This window comes from Balaenoptera physalus, assembly GCF_965194825.1.
Source record: "Balaenoptera physalus genome assembly, chromosome: 4".
Classification (NCBI taxonomy): domain Eukaryota; kingdom Metazoa; phylum Chordata; class Mammalia; order Artiodactyla; family Balaenopteridae; genus Balaenoptera; species Balaenoptera physalus.
The window spans coordinates 67,122,700-67,138,656 of record NC_138891.1 but is presented as its reverse complement, the minus strand read 5'-3'; the positions used below and the strand labels follow the sequence as shown (position 1 = coordinate 67,138,656).

Sequence of the window (15,957 nt, the reverse complement as noted above, 5' to 3'; positions counted from 1 at the left end):
GACTATAATACAAAGCTACAGTAATCAAGACAATATGGTACTGGCACAAGAAAACAGAAATATAGATCAATGCAGCAAGATAGAAAGCCCAGAGATAAACGCACGCACCTATGGTCAACTAATCTATGACAAAGGAGGCAAGGATATTCAATGGAGAAAAGACAGTCTCTTCAATAAGTAGTGCTGGGAAAACTGGACAGCTACATTGAAAAGAATGAAATTAGAACACTCCCTAACACCATACATAAAAATAAACTCAAAATGGATTAGAGACCTAAATGTAAGACCAGACATTATAAAACTCATAGAGGAAAACATAGGAAGAACACTCTTTGACATAAATCAAGATCTTTTTTGATCCACCTCCTAGAGTAATGGAAATAAAAACAAAAATAAACAAATGGGACCTAATGAAACTTCAAAGCTTTTGCACAGCAAAGGAAACCATAAACAAGACGAAAAGACAACCCTCAGAATGGGAGAAAATATTTGCAAACGAATCAATGGACAAAGGATTAACCTCCAAAATATACAAGCAGATCATGCAGCTCAATATTAAAAAAACAAACAACCCAATCCAAAAATGGGCAGAAGACCTAAATAGGCATTTCTCCAAAGAAGATATACAGATGGCCAAGAAGCACATGAAAAGCTGCTCAACAACACTAATTATTAGAGAAATGCAAATCAAAACTACAATGAGGTATCACCCTCACACCAGTTAGAATGGGCATCATCAGAAAATCTACAAACAACAAATGCTGGAGAGGGTGTGGAGAAAAGAGAATCCTCTTGCACTGTTGGTGGGAATGTAAATTGATACAGCCACTATGGAGAACAGTATGGAGGTTCCTTAAAAACTAAAAATAGAACTACCATATGACCCAGCAATCCCACTACTGGGCATATACCCAGAGAAAACCATAATTCAAAAAGATACATGCACCCCAATGTTCATTGCAGCACTATTTACAATAGCCAGGACATGGAAGCAACCTAAATGCCCATTGACAGACGAATGGATAAAGAAGATGTGGTACATATATACAATGGAATATTACTCAGCCATAAAAAGGAACGAAATTGGGTCATTTGTAGAGACGTGGATGGATCTAGAGACCGTCATACAGAGTGAAGTAAGTCAGAAAGAGTAAAACAAATATCGTATATTAACGCATATATGTGGAACCTAGAAAAATGGTATAGATGAACCGGTCTGCAGGGCAGAAATTGAGACACTGATGTAGAGAACAAACATATGGACACCAAGGGGGGAAAGCGGCGGGTGGGTGGTGGTGGGATGAATTGGGAGATTGGGACTGACATGTATACACTGATGTGTATAAAATGGATGACTAATAAGAACCTGCTGTATAAAAAATAAAATAAAATTCAAAAAAAAAAAAAAACAGTCTATATGTAGACCATTCTTGCTGCATTCTGATTTCCACCCTAAATAAAACTGTAAGGTTGCTTCTGAAAAAAGATGCCTTCCTACTACAAGCCAAGAACACTAGCAATATAGCTCCCCAAGGGCCTCTGAAGATGGAGACTTCCTGGATCCCTTGGAAGCTTGTAGCTGTCCCACAAGAAGGGGGGGAGCAAGTACAAGACATAGAAAGCTAATAAAAATGTCTTCATACTCTACATACAAAGTGAAGTAATTAAAATAAGGAAGAGGGCGGCAATGGGTAGTAATAACAGTGGAGAAAAACATGTAATTGAAGAGGCAGAGGTAGCAGGCATTACTGATACAACAATTCTTTATAGGTTTTATCTGCATATAATTATAAATAAATCCTAAATGCTTTGGGTCATATTTTTTTAAATTGGGAAAGGAGGGGTTTATGGAGAAAAACAATACTACAACCGTTATAGTATTACTCTCATGAGAAATACGAGAGGATTTCTGATAAAATAGCTCTTGGAGCCTTGTCAATTGCATTGCATATAGTATTATAGTTTGTACAAGCTATGGTTTGAACCTGAGCTCCTAACTCGACAGGGTCTTTAAATGTATAATTAGATCCAGAATTGATATATCCTGACTAACTAGAAACACTATATATGTATTTTTTTCATTCCTCTACAATGGGATTGCTTTTGTTATCATCATTGTTGTTTCATTTATTTTACTTTAGTTAACACAGAGACATGATGAACATGTATGGCCTTTCTGTTATGGAATAATCTAAAGCACAGGATATCAATGATGAAAGATCTTAGTCTGACATCCTTATTTTACACATGATTAAACGCCAAGGAAGGTAACTAACTTTGCCAGTATGATGGAGATTAGGTGAAACCAGGTCTAGAATGCAGGTTTTCCAGCTTTTAGCCAGTGTTCTTTCTGCCACACACCGCTGGTAAGAAAGCTTTAAAACATATTCACATACACACCTCCACATCCCTGGTTTTCCCTAACCGTAATAAAATCCCAAGGGATGCTTTCCGCAGGATGCAGAGATTGCTTTGGCAACTCTAACCTCATTCCTGGAATCCATTTGCAAATGCTGGTCAGCAGAGCCGGCTTCATTCCCTTTTTGGTATTACTCACTCAGTAAAGGTTAAGTGCATGTGAATTATCATAAGTTTATTTTTATTCTCCCACCAGCCCCTTTTTTTTTGGTAAGTGATCAGTGGCTACAAGGCACAGGAAATACATTTCACTGAATGATTTTCTAAAATCAAAACTCCATCTGGGCTGGAACTGAGACAGACTTAGGGATGATCATTTATAACATTAATACCAGCTACAACAAGCCATTCAAAGATGATCAGAGTGAGGAAGGGGTCTCCATCTTTTCCTGAAAGTACTTTCCAGGCTGGACCTCGGCCACCACACTGTCTAGTGTGCCAGATGGAAAAGCACGCAAGCAGCTGGTGATCGCATTGTGACTCAGTGCACCTTGGGGAGGGGGGCCACAGGAGGAACTCACTCAGAATTGTAGAACACGAGTCTCAACTAGCAAGTACTAAATGTGGTCTCCTTAGTTGGACAGATCAAATTGAAAAAAGAAAAAAAGTGAGAGGACAGACTACTAAAGTCAGTCTCCTTAAGTGAGAAATAATATTTCCCCTTAAAAAATTCAGAGAGGCACACAAACACTTGCTCCCTTCACTCTGGATTAAGTTCATATCATAATAACTAAAATGAACAGCATCACATGGACTGACAAGGGAAACGCTACACAAAGAAAAAAGCATAAGTAGAGCAGGGTGGTCCCATAGCAGACATCTGTAGAGAAAAAGTAAAGTGCATAAGCTTTAGTTATTAGGACCCAAACTCCTGGCTGCTACAAGCTAATGAACCAAGAGCTTGCAAACCTGAAAAGAAAGGAAAAGAAATCATCATGGCCACTGAGAACCATAAAGGGCACTCAACTTGGACGAGTGCTACTAGAATCACCAGACTTGGGTTTAAGTGTTCTGTTCTCTCTCATCAGCGTGGTTGGGAAGGAGAGTCTACTCATTAAAGACTGAACTTAGTGTTAAAAATCATAGCTCTACTTTTGTTTTGAGATAGGTTCAATACCACAATGATATGTGGATACAAGGACAAGACATCTCCTCTCAAAACACACATTCTATTTTTCTAACACAGTATATTTAAGATCAATATTGTTTCAGTTTCTATTCTGAAAGGTGCTAAAAAGGTGCTGGGCAGGGACAAAAGAAAGAAAGAAAAAGGGATGGAGGGAGAGATTAGATAGATTAATAGACTGATATAAAGAAGAGGAAGAGAAGGGGGAAAAGGGAGGGAGAGGGGAGGGAAGAAAAAATGAATGGTTTTGAAATTTTCCCCTGTAGATGTTTACTGTTAAAGGGTGTTTTACTTTGCCAAAATACTGTATGCGTGTGTATATACATACATACATACATACACATATTTATACAAATTTATGAAATGAGACATTATATATACATTTACCAAAACATTTATATACACTATACCTGTAAAACAAAAGCAAAGTAGGTTAATTATAGAAACCTTAAAAATACGTAGAAGTAATATAAGAAAGAAGTCGTATCTCCTATGACCCCAGAAATAACTGTTAGTGTATTTATCACTTTAAATGTTGTAAAATATGCATATGTACTTGTATGTGTATGAAAATATATGTCACAATCCAAGTAATATATAGATTCATATCTAATTAAGAGGAAATATAATAGATGTGGAAGTATTAAGGGTGTTACTTCTCATTTCACATGGAGTAAATTAAGAGAAGAATTTGCTGTCAGGGAAATAAAAACAGAGTCAGGATTTTAAAATCTAAGTCCCTACAATTATACATAAGGAATATCAAAGATACTCTCAGACTGTTTCACACAACTAGAAAGTATTGGGGTAAAGAGAGAGATGAATGTGAAAGATAGCTGGTAATCACAAGAGTGACATTACCGTCCAGGAGATTACCTCTTTGCAGAGGAGAAAATACCTCTCACTCATTTCTTCACAACCCAACATACTTATCCAATATTATTATTGTTCCATTTTTCTCATGGGGAAATGAGGTCTGAAGACATCAACCAGAGTAGTTAAGGTCACTAAGCCAGTAAATGCGGGAGCCAGGACTTCAGTGAATGTCTTTAATTACTGACAGGTAGAAAAGCTAACACAGAACGTAGAATGTTTTATGAAGATGCATAATTCTCTTCACCATTTTGAAGTTCTGCTTCTGGAAATCTGCTCCCTGGTGACAGAGTGAGTCATGGGAATATCCCTTCTCCAGGGGTACACAGTAAGATGCGGCCCCCTCTCCTCCCTGGTTATTACCCTTCTCGACAGGATGTGCCAACACCCTTTTCAAGACAACAATAGTTCTGGCATTAGAACTTCAAGAATTCAGATTCAGTGTTTTTAATCCTTGTTTTGTTTTCTGAGATATAGAAGATCGACCTTGACACAGTATGGTATAAAGAAAACACTGGACTCCAAGTTAGGAACTTGTGCTCAAAACTCACCATCATAACCTCACAACCCTGCAAATGAGCAAGCCATCTCTTCCAGCTTCTCCTTTACCTCCTCTAGAAAACGGAGCTAATAATAGAGCTGATGAAATTCACTGAACTAATAGGTAGTGCACCTGACATAGTGCGTGATACATGCAAGGAAGTAACACAACATTCCACCAGCCTACCAGTTACCATCTCAGGGAGCTGACAGCCCACTGGCATAAAGAACATCACTTCCTCCAAGCTGGTGTCACTGGGGTAAGCACTGACTATCTTCAATTCTATGTAAATTCTGTGTATTTAAAGGAAACTCACCAATCAAATCACTGTGAACCAAAGCAAATTCGTTGTGCATCAGAAGTCTGTAAAGGGCCAAAGAATATCGAAGAGCTGCATCTTTTCCTGAACCAAGTCTGGATATAAACCAATAGGCTGAAGTGGGATAAGAGCCACACAAACAGATGACCATGAGCCTTGGCCATTCAGATCAGAGCCCTAAAATCACCACCCTGTGGTGGGGTGGGCGTGGCTACTCAAAGGGCAGGCAGAATCCAGTCAGGCTTCTTTCCATGCACTTCCATGCTCTCCAGCCACTGCTGAAAGCCCATGGTTCAAAAAGACAATCCTAGTGTAACTCTCAAGTCCAATCAATCACCCAAAGGAGCATTTTTTTGTTTGTTTGGTGGAGTGGAAGAACGACTCCAAGTGGTCCTAAGAGCCTAGAACAACTGGTGAGAACCCATTTCTTAGCACCCTTCCATCAAGAAGTCCACGTCATCAGAACGCTAATTTAATAAAACCGGAACGGTGGTGCTATAATTGGATTGCCATTCTAGCTAGTGGGTTTCCAGGGTAACCGTGTTCTTGACATAGATGAAATGCACCTAGTAGCACAGAGATTAAGGGTTTGGCAAGAGCCAGTGTCAAACAAGAGGTCAAGAATTCAGGCTGAAGAGAGCTAGCTACACCGAAAGCAAATTAGTGAAAGTGGTCTAGATTCAAAATCCCAGCCCTGCCACGTCCCAGCTGTATGAATTCCGAAAAACACAAAACAAAAACAAACAAACAAACAAAAATCCTTTAACTTCTCTAGGCCTTGTTTCCTCATCTGTAAGATGAGCATAAAGGCATCTGTCTCATAGGGTTGTTACAAGGATAAAACAGGGAACTTAAAACAATAATTGGTACATTTTAAACTCTAAGTAATGTTTAAAAAAAAAAAAAAAAGCTATGACAGATGTCTCTAAACCTAGATATTCAGAGGCCTGAAAAACTGGAACAGTAATTTTTGTTCTTTTCAGTTTACTGCTTCGGAGGGAAAGACCCTGAAAGCTTCCCAAAGGAGCCTGGAATGGCTTAAATCCACGTTGCCTTAAGGTCGTGCTCATGTTATTCCTGCCTCCAAGGCCCTGACTTCTGGGAATATGCTGCCATGTCAGAGGCAATCTAGCAAGTCTTAATTGAGGAGGGACACAGCTTTTCAGGCCACAAATTCAGGATCGGCAAATCTCCCTTGCTTAAGGGGTAGCAGCTAACAGGAATGGTTCATAGCCATAAATACAGCAGCCAACTTAGCATGCTTCCCCTCAGGGGAGAGACTCAGCTGCTGCAAAAGTAACACTTATGAAGAAAAAGGGAAAAGGGAAATTTTCCTTTTGAATGAAAGAATGCATTTGGGGGGGGGGGGGGCGGGAGGAAGCCGCATACCTTCCTTTGTGTCTGTTACAGTTAGAACAGGTATCTGAAGGTGAAAACCTAGAATTAAGTTCAGTTGTAAAACCTATCATTCTGGGAGCCCCCCCCCACCCCACCCCCACACACAACAGGAAGTTAAGCTGGCAAAGGAGAAAGAGAGCCACTAATAAACGTCTGTTCTCACACTCGCAAACTTCCAGGCAACCAACAGCAAAGCGGCGACGAAGATGAAGTTTGAGAGCAAGAACATGTACGCACAAAAAAAGTTTCTGTTGTCCTCAGATTAAATGCTGAGGCAGGAAGAGATACTATTCTTGAATCAAGTGAGAAAAGATGGTAAAGTGTGATATTAAAATGCAGCACACTGGAATAAGTTTGCCTCTATAAAAACTGTTATGTTCTGTATGTGATTTAAATTAATGCCTATATTTGTTGGAGATAAAATTAAAATGAAGATAAACGGTGCCAACATATAACGTGTTTGCTGGAGCAATAAATAAGGCAGTGAAAGGTACTTTACATTTCAGTCACATCTATCCGAGCGGGCAGCTCACAGCATTTGAGGAACATTTGTTAATTGAATGTTATAATAGACTTGTGAGGCCCCCGGATGGTTAGTATACGCGTCTTTCAAAGAGACAGGGAGGTTCAATGACCCAGCGTCCTCTGGATGTGGCTCATTTGGAAGCCCAGGGCGGTCAGGCAGTGTGCTTTCTAGTTCAGCGGAGTCTCTGCCTGATGGTAGGGCCCAGAACACAGAGCTCCTTTGCGCTGCCCCCTAACAGACATCAGATGTCCAGCTCTCTGTTTATTAACTACCTCAGTGGTGGACAAGACTGCAGTTTTAGCTGGGAAGAAAGGCAATAATTTTGACATACATTAACAACAAATCTCTCCTCTCCCCACTTACCTTTCAGGACTGTCCCATGAATGATTAAATATTGTCACATCATTTATCCTCAGCTTGACAACTTGTCCATTGAGTGGTGCCCTGTCTTCAAATCAACCTCTTCAGTCCCGTCCTCCCCATGTCCTCACTAAGCCTGCCCAGCACCAAGCTGCCAACTAGTCACCGGCTTTCTGTGTTGTGAGTCCTGTTCTCTGAGTCCCACAAACCCAAGGAACTCAGTCCGTGTTCAAAGGTCTACTTGATAGGTGGCCAGATTAACTTATGAAGTTAAATCAAGCAGGATTGGGTGAGCACTGACACTTGTGTATGGATAACTGATAATCTGGTATACTGGGTTCACTATAATCTTCTGTTTTTACATACGTTTGAAATTCCCAAATAGAAAAGTTCAAATAAGTCAAAGAGGGAACATTCACAGCAACCCTGGCGGGCCATTTACTGGGACAACACTCCTCTCCTGACCTACCAGGGGAAGTGTGCTGGTCAAGGGAGGGCCCCTGGCTTCTGAAGACGAGGTTGCGAAAGAAACAGGGGAGTCACCTTTTTTGCAGGTCATTTTAGGATTCAGGTGAAATTTTAGGGAGCCTTAGGGATCACTTAGTCCACTCTTGTTTTTTTCAGAAAAGAAGAAATCTCAACTGTATCTCCTTTTACAGTTTAAAAAGATACGTTCAATTCCATCAATGCAATAGATCCTGCAACAGCCCTGCTCTGCCTCTTCTGCACAGGTTAATCTACCGCTTTTCTGCTTCGGTTTCCCACCTGTACAATGGCGATCACGAGCATATCTGCTTCACAAGGGCTAAAGGACTCCACACCTGGAAAGCACTTATAATGCAACAGTTCCTGGTATATAGGAATCATTATTATTATTATTAATTATTGCAAACTTTGTGGTAGTCATCAATGCTACTTTCCAATATTTCCAACTCTGCTTTCTGGCACCCTTATGGCTAGATGGAGCCATATGAAAAGTTTTGGCTGACAAGCTGTGAGTAAAGTCCACATGTGTTACTTATAGGCCAGAGCATGCAATTGCCAGGTAAAGACCCTCAGAGGTCTTTTACTCTGGGATGGGGGCCAGCAGTGTTTGAGATGGTGGCTATTCCATCAGCCTGCAAAGAAGTTCTGACCCACAATGAACAAGTAACAGAAGCAAAAAATAAGCTTTTGTTTTAAGGACTAAGATCTGGAGAATATTTGTTAGCACAGTATTGCCTGAACTATCCTGACATACTTCTTACTATGGTTTACAAAATGCTTTCACTTCTATTATTCAACTTAACTCTCATAATCAAGAGAAAAGGGCAGTATGTAGGTATTTAGAAGATGTGACTTTCAGCCCATGTTAGTGCAGTATCCACTGAATGAATGTAGGCAAGTCTTACTGATATAGCTGCAAGTCAAGTTCTCTAGACTTTAGGTAAATCCAAGGTATTCTTTCAACACACTTGACTCAGAATCAAAGGCCTTTGGACTGTTAACTTTGACAATGTACCTACCCATATTAACCTCAACCCAAATACTAATTACAACTGCTAGCATTTTCTGAGTGCTTACTACAAGGTCCCATCAAAAAAGGTGTCACTAATTATAAAATGCACCAGTAGTTATTGCACCACTAGAAACAAAAATACTGTGACTTAAATTACGACAGTGTTTTATTATTAGAATTGTTGTTATATGTTATTGAAAGAAATGTTTTAAAATTATTTAGACAGTTTTTAAAAAATCATGTCACTCCATTGCATGTATACAAAAATATATAACACATGTGAAACAAATTGAAGCATTCCAAAAGCTTCTTCATATTCAGAGTTCAACCCTTTGAATCACTTTTCAACGGAAAATCATGGAAGTTTTATGCGTTTTCCCGAAATACTGTTCACTGGGCGATCCATAACAATGATAAAAGAGGGTTCCATTATGACCCGCAGGATTTTCTTCCAAACAAGTGTTGATGTGCATTTGCAACAATGACAACTATGTCACTGTTAATTATTCACCAACAGTAATTAGTCAGCAATGGTTCAGGATGTGAATATGGGTTTTAGAATTGACAAAATATAAGTATGTGAGAGACACAGTGCTTTACTGATCTAGGTATAGTGGTGTTTTACTCCTCATAACAGCTGCATGAAGTGGGCACTGTATTATTATAGCCATTTTGCAATCAGGAACTGAGAGGCATGGAGATACTACATTGCCTGCTGAACTTCACACAGCTAGTAAGTGGAGGATTCAGAGTTTTGCATCTAAGGTAGCTGCCATCTTTCGAGTAACTACTCTTAGCCACTATGTGGTACAGCTTCTCATTACAGAAATCAGATCAGCACTTTTTTTTTGGGGGGGGGGGATGGAGTGGAGAGTGGAGGCACAAGAATTACAAACTCAAAGTAAGTGCTCACTTGTCTCTTAAAGTTTACACATTGGTCTGTTTTGTTTAAAGTGAACCAAAGGGGCTTTGGGGCTTCCCTGGTGGCGCAGTGGTTAAGAATCCGCCTGCCAATGCAGGGGACACGGGTTCGAGCCTTGGTCCGGGAAGATCCCACATGCCACAGAGCAGCTAAGCCCGTGCGCCACAACTACTGAGCCTGTGCACCACAACTACTGAGCCTGTGCTCTAGAGCCCGTGAGCCACAACTACTGAGCCCGCGTGCCACAACTACTGAAGCCGCAAGCGCCTAGAGCCTGTGCTCCGCAACAAGAGAAGCCACCGCAATGAGAAGCCCGCACACCGCAACGAAGAGCAGCCCCCGCTCACCTCAACTAGAGAAAGCTCGCACACAGCCCAACGCAGCCAGAAAGAAAGAAAGAAGAAAGAAAGAAAGAAAAGAAAGAAAGCCAAAGAAAAACTGACCCTTGTATTACTGCCAACTTTTTTTTATATACTAAATGGACAATTTAGCAGATGTCCTGGCCTCCTTTTGGTTATCTTCAAAGAATTATTGAAAAAAATCTGCATGCAGACCTATCTTTTTAAAATATTGGGATGTATGTGCAGTGAACACAGATATATAACATCTATACCTACACAGACATACACGCTGTAGCTCTTAAAACACATTTTCATCGCATTTAGTTTTATTAGTGTCTATGTTTCTACATGGATATTATCTTTGGATAGGCAAAGCAATCACCACTGTTGGATATTTGAAGACCAAATGTGTGCTTGATCCTTACAGAGCATGAAATTAGACTTAGTCTATGCCCAGAGGGGGCAATCTTACTGAACAAGTATAACAGTTGATTTTTTTTCAGCAGTTCTTTGTCTCTTCTCCTTTAAAAAGGACAGTTAGCACAACAGAACAATGACTTAGGAGGTACGATACAAAGCTTTGAGTGTAGCTCTTTATATACTTATCAAATGAGTATTATAATTTGCTATAATTCTTCCTCCTGATTACATACAGTAGCTATTTCATTCTCTAAATAATATCTTATATTTTGTTTTTTTTTTAGAGGTTGGTTAAATTGCTTAGGAGGAGAATATTAGGCTCAGTTTCTTTGAAGGGTAATACAGTGGGAGTGACTGTATAATTATCTCTACCGGGCTCTCACCCTCTATACAATGTTGTCTACTATATCTACTGCTTTCCTGTTGGGAACTCCAGTTAATCCTAACTAACTAGCACACAGGAAAATGAGGCAAGAGGATTTTATTTTTAACTTGGGACTGAGAAAATAAGAAAAAGAAATGCTAAGATTGATGAAATCTGGTGCATTTGCAATTTTTATTTTAAGCCATTTTAGATATATGAGCTACCAAATAGGTACAGTAATTCAGGCCGAACAGTTACTTACGTAGCAGCGTCCTATCCAGTACTCTCTGCCTGAGACCAACTGTCCTTTAAGCTCCTGCACAGCTGGGCTATTTTACGTCTGGCAATTACTACTCTATTCTGGATGGGGAGTTTTATTTTATTTAACATTGATGTGGATTTTATCCTCAAAATGCCAAGCAGTCCAAATGCTTCATACATACTAGATTTTTATAAACAATTCAATGGCTTTCAGCAGAAAGAAGTTTAACACAAGTCCTTCAACAAATACATGGAGATTTCTAGACGAATTCCATTCCCCAGTGTTGTTCAATGATGTGTCTATTTCTGTGTCAGCATCTCCAAAAGACAAATGAACTCAAGTGTGGAGCCTGGAGCAGTCTTACTCATGTGCATATGACTAATGACTGACACAGGGCTGGCACTTTTACACTTCTCTGCCCTAAATTAAGAACAGAGAACATTATTTTCATGCAGATGTTAGAAATTAGAAGTTCAAACTATGTTACACTCCTGAGTTACTGAGTAAGCCTATCAGATTGCTACTATTCAAAACAAACTGTCACTAAAGTGAAATCACATTCATTTAAAGACTGATGACCACTAAAGCAGATTGGAGGTTACATAGGGTTAGAGGTGAGAACAGAGACTGACTACAAACTGGTATGAGATTTCTTTTCAGGATGGAAGAAAAGTTCTAAAATTAGATCGGGGTAATGGTTGCAAAATCATTGAATCATTGAGTTGTAAAAAAGACAAAATAAACAAACAAACAAACAAAAAAAAAACTGCCCCCAAATTCCTCCTCACCAACACAATTACTGTTAGTATTTTTGATTATGCATTCAGTTGTCAATTCTTATAATTAGGCTTAGTAGCTAGACTGTTTTTGGCTCAAACACCAGCTCTTCCACTTACTAGTTCCAGGTTTCAACTCTCTAGGCCATGATCTCCTCGTCTGTAAAATAGGGGGAAATGATAGGCTGCCTCATTGGGCTTTTGTAAGGATCAAGTGAATTAATACATGGAAGTGACACAGTACATTTTCAATGAATGTTGGTTAACATTTCCATATCTCTTATTTAATTATAATTTCCTAATATTAGAAATTATTGAACATTGGTGCAAAGGGTAATTGAATTTTATATAAAATGTTAACTAGAAAAACAATAGAGATGACATACTCCTAAGTTTCATTTACAACCCTGGGCTCCTCCGATTCAAGTATAGCCAGAGTTATCTTAGAAGATTAGAAGCATACTTCTGATTTCTTTTCTCAAATCTTCAATGTTCTAGTCTTCTCTCAAACTGTGGTCCCTACCCTCCACCCCTAGCTGCCTACAGGATGAAGAGCACAATGTACAAATTCATTGCACTGCACAGAATCCATCTATAAGCTGCCCTTCAACCCTCACCAATGTACTATTTTGGCTTTGTTCTTTCTCTGTTTCACTTACCTCATCTTCCAAGCCCTTCAAATTCCTTACCCGGCTGAAAACACCATTGTTTTACACACATTTATTTCTACAATTGTAGTTCCTTCTGCCTGGACTAACTGTAGACTGCCTCAACAACCTCCTAGACATCCTTTGTGAATCAACTCAAATGTCACATCCTCTAGCTGACCTCATCCTCCTTTGTGACCTCCTAGTAAGACATACTGTTTCTGTGAAGGCACACATTGACGGACTCTCTGACCTTCAGACCCAGCAGAAACTGTCCTTCCCACACCGTCCCCCATGCTCTAACTCTACTGAACTGCCATGGGTTACCTATGTCTCACCTCTGTGCGGTGGCACGTTTCTTTCCTCCTCCCTAAAAATTCTCCCTTCTCTTTTGTCCCTAGTCATCAACCTAGCAAACTCTTTACAGGCTTCTCAGATTCTTTTTAGAGATGACAACCTCTCAGAAACCTCCCCAGTTCTCCCAAGAGTGGGTTTTCTTTGTCTCTCTGATGTATTCCCCAAGTACCCTTTGCTGACACCAAATGTTGGTCTTTAACACCATACTGAAGAGTCTATTAAACAGACCCACAGACATAGAAAACTTATGGTTACCAAAGGGGAAAAGGGGGTGGGGAGGAATAAATTAGGGTTTGGGATTAACACATACACACTACTATATATAAAATTGATAACCAATAAGCACAGGGAACTATACTCAATATTCTGTAATAACCTATAAGGGGAAAGAATCTGAAAAAAATAGATAGATATATGTATGTATAACTGAACCACTTTGCTGTACACCTGAAACTAACAAACACTGTAGACGAACTATACTTCAATAAAAAAAATAAAATAAAACAAAAGATTCTGTTGATGGACATTTTGTGAGAGGCTAGGTTTTGTAGAACTACTGTCAGTCTCTCTAACCTCAGCACCTAAACAGTCCCTGGTACATAGCAGATGCTCATAAAATACTTGTTGAGTAAATATACAATCATCTCCTTTAAAAATAATTTGAGTCGATGAATTGTATGGTAAGTGAATAATATATCCAAAAAAATCTGTTGTAAAAAAACTCTGAGTTACCAATCTATGATTTTCACTATAGTTTAACCTCTCAGTTGCTGGACAGAGGTCTTATATGCTTGCATCCTTATTGCGGAGCCTGGTACCTATAAGATGCTCAATTATATTTAATTTAATGATTTAATAAAAATGAAAATGTTAGCTAGATTCTAAGCTACTGAACCACTTTCTACAAATGCCCAATTTATATGATGTTTCTCAGTAAGTAAATTAATAGTGATATCACAAATCATACAGCTAGAAAACTCATTTATTTCAACATCCACATTTTATAAATAAGGAATCAGGTGAAATGAAAGAAGCAAATTACCCAAGATCACATGGATAGGATCCCAAAAGAATGCTTCCTCCAAAATCACTATCATTAATGGTGTCTGACTTAGAAAGATGCATGTCACTGTTGAAGTCAGATCGAGAGTTATGAGTGTAGACTATGCAAGGACCTAATACTGGTGCTAAAAGCTGTTTGTAGAAATAATAGATCACCAATTTTTAATATATGATCAGATTAAACAGGTGTTGATAATCATGAAAAGAGGAATAAATAAACTCTTCACGGCCTAGTTCTTTCATTTACCAGTTGTGTGTCTTGGCTTGACATGAGTCACTATTTGATGGTCTATTTCAAGACAGAATTGATATTTCTAAACAGCTGATACCAAGAGAGGCAATACCAAAGAACCACAGAAGTGGGGAAAAAAAAAATCACTAATGATTTCTTTTATAGAACAATTCCATACACTGTGAAAAGTTACCACTTACAGATTTGTAGTATCAGAAACTTCCACTTGGAAGAGTGTAGGCTTTTAAAAACTCTCCAAAGAAAAAAAAGAACAAAAACCTCCAAAACTGACACCTAGGCGTACGTATGTTTGGCAACTAGATATCACTAGCACTGTACAACCTTAGAAAACTAACTAGGGAAAATCATTTCATAGCTTGTTCTTCAGTGTACTCATCTAGAAAAGAGGATAAAACAATCCACGTGCTTATATCCCTCTCCAGAATATAAGAACTTCCCTAAAGCACTGAAAAAAATATAAGCTTATAAGGTATGGTAAAGAATACCCAAATCCTTTGCTCCTGAGAGACAAAACTCAGCATCTGCTATGAAGCCTAAAATCACAGCCACCTCAGGACTGTAGGCATCTATCCCCACTGGTCCACCTGACCCATTCCATGCCCTTAAAAGATTCAAGCTCATTTCTGTCTCAGGCACGTGCATTGTTCTGCAAGTGCAAGTTCTCAACTTGACATTGAGTTGTCACTTCAGAAGTCAACTCCTCAGAGAAGCATTGCCTGACCTTCTCAGCAAGCATCCTTCCAGACACTCCAATTTGTACTTTTTTTCCTGTTTCACCATCTAAATTTGTTTACTGACTCGTTGTTTATGTCTTACTTTCCTCTCGCCTCTCTTCAGCATTTAAGATCAGAGAAAAAAAAAACCTCATCTGCCTTAGTTATCTCTCATCCTCAGCACCCAGAGTTTATACTATGTAGTAAGACTCAATAAAGGTGAGATAAATGCAGCATAAATAAAACAACCTAAGTTCACGGCCTAGGTCTTTCACTTACCAGTTGTTTGATCTCTAGCAAATATTCCTGGCTCTGTTTATTAAAATAAAGATCAGGAATCATAAGTATATCTGCCTCATGGTGTAGAAGTCAATGAGTTTAGGTACAAATGTCCTACAAACCACAAATATGGCATTCAGACAATGATAACAGTATCGCCCTGGAAGACCTATTATGGGCCAGGCTCTGTTCTAATAAGCACTTTACACACGCAATATGATGTGTTTGATAGTAAGATGCATTATTATTTTTTTTTACTGGTAAGAAAGAAATAACTGGTATCTATTAATCTGCAAAACAATGGAATCTTATCAAATCAATCACAGTGTGCATATCAATCTCAAAGAAATTAAACCATGGGGAAAAAAAGGTGCTTCATAAAATGGAAGGAATATAATTTTATACATTTAGTGCTTTAACAATCGTATGAGATAAGTCCTATTATCATCCACATTTTCCAGATGTGAAAACCGAGGCACAGAGAGGTTAAGTAGCTTGTTGA

General features: G+C 39.0%; 1 protein-coding gene and 1 long non-coding RNA gene across 9 annotated transcripts in view; one reads left to right on the top strand and one right to left on the bottom strand.

Annotated features, from left to right (window-relative positions):
- LPP (LIM domain containing preferred translocation partner in lipoma) overlaps positions 1 to 15,957 on the bottom strand; it is a 692,297-nt gene that overhangs the window by 302,758 nt on the left and 373,582 nt on the right. The gene's annotated exons all lie outside the window — the stretch shown is intronic.
- The window catches only part of LOC309660690, a 326,684-nt gene that overhangs the window by 265,754 nt on the left and 44,973 nt on the right, over positions 1 to 15,957 (top strand). The window lies entirely within an intron of this gene.